Below are 1,938 nucleotides of genomic sequence, written 5' to 3' on the forward strand. Positions count from 1 at the left end.
TTATAACACATGTAACTTAATTATAATTTATTTTAAAGACAATAGGGAATTTTCATAACATCTTGAATTCCTACATTCCCAAATCTGAATTGGTAAAACAAACACATAGGATAGGCCTACCAATTAATGATAAAGTGAAAGTAGACCTTCTGATCAAATAATTGAAATAATATGAAATTATCTGCTCAAAATATACTTTAAATTAAGAAATGATAGTTTTAAATCATTTATGAGTTTAGTTTTCGGGGAAGGGAGGGTTTGATTCTCCCAAATGTACAGGCCTAGGGTGGAGCAGACACTTTATTTAGAAATTAGGATTAAGGGTCTTGATATTGGGTTTTCTTCTGTTCTTATTCTGATCTGAAATTAGAAAAAATAACTCGCCCGATGGGCGAGAAGTATAGTATCTGTTATGTACTGATTGTTTTTAGTTTACTATGAACAATATTATCATTTAAGTTCTTATTTTTTGAATATGCAACTATCATTTTCTGCTTATAGACATGGGGGAATTTCTCTTGAATGCTCTTATAGTGGGCATGAACTATCTTGCTTACTCGATTGCTGGTTGTATTAAACGGGACAACAAAGTGTGCTATGCCTACATTATGATGAATATTTAGTCCTATAGGTCTTGCTGTATTCAATGTCTCAATCCAATGGGCCTCCCTAGATTGACGGAATTTGGTAGTTTCATCTTCAGGCAAGTCAATTTCTATACGCTCAATTGGGATTAGGGTGAGATCGTCTATTGAATGGTCGTCGAGGTTGAAATGATTAGAAACAGGCTTGTCTTTCTTTAATTTGATGTCTGACCTATGAGCATTAAAGCGAGTTCGTAAATTATTCTTAGTTTCTCCTACATATTGTTTGGGGCATTTCTTGCATGAAATTAAATATATTACATTCGAATGTTCACATGTTAGATGTTCCTGGAGCGGGTACCTTTTATTCGTAGAGTTGCTTACAAAATAATGAGTTTCTGATATAAAGGGACATGTTTTGCATCTACTGGACAAACATGGAGCACTTCTTAAACCTGGAGGTACTTCGGCATAAAGTCTGTTTTTAGCTGCTATCTGTGCTAAGGTGGAATTTTTTATGTTTCGTAAAAATCGTTTAGAGTACCCACGCTCTTTCAGTTTTGAGAAAACAATCGTACAGGCTTGGTTTAAATCAGAAGATCTTGTACAAATTCGATGAAATCGTAAAACTTGTGACTTAATTATACCAGAAAAGGTATGTTTTGGGTAAAAGGAGCTCTTGTGATGAGTATCAGTTTCTTTGAAATACACTTTAATATCCAATTTATTTGTTTCTGCTATGGAATCTCCCTTAAAGACTGTGGTATCGAGAAAGTCTATGCTTTTGTCACTCACGTTTGCGGTTAGTTTGATAGAAGGATGGTGGTTGTTGAGAATTTCAAAGAATTCCCAAAACTGTTCGATAGAATAAGTCCAAACCATAAAAATGTCATCCAAAAAGCGTCCGTAAAAAAGTGGGTCAAATGGACAGAGGGGCAACACTTCACGTTCCCACTCTGCCATGAAAAGGTTTGCGTACGAAGGGGCGAATCGTTTGCCCATTGCTGTCCCTGAAGTTTGTAAATATGTTTTACCATTAAATGTGAAATCGTTTCGACTAAGACAAATCTCTAAAAGCTGTAGAATTGCATCGTCGGGTCTGTTTGGATCTGGGTTTCTATTAAAAGCTTTACGAACTGCCGTTAAACCAGTAGTGTTATCGATATTGGTATACATAGAAGAAACGTCGATAGAAATTAAAATAGCATTAGAGGGAACTCGAAGATTTTTTATTTTATTGACAAAATCGGTTGTGTCTTTAAGGTAGGCGCGATGTTGGCATGCTAGAGGTAGTAAGAAATGATCAATGTATTCTGACACTGCATATGACTCACTACCACAGTCAGATATAATC

Source organism: Lottia gigantea (assembly GCF_000327385.1).
Source record: "Lottia gigantea unplaced genomic scaffold LOTGIsca_23, whole genome shotgun sequence".
NCBI classification, from domain to species: domain Eukaryota; kingdom Metazoa; phylum Mollusca; class Gastropoda; family Lottiidae; genus Lottia; species Lottia gigantea.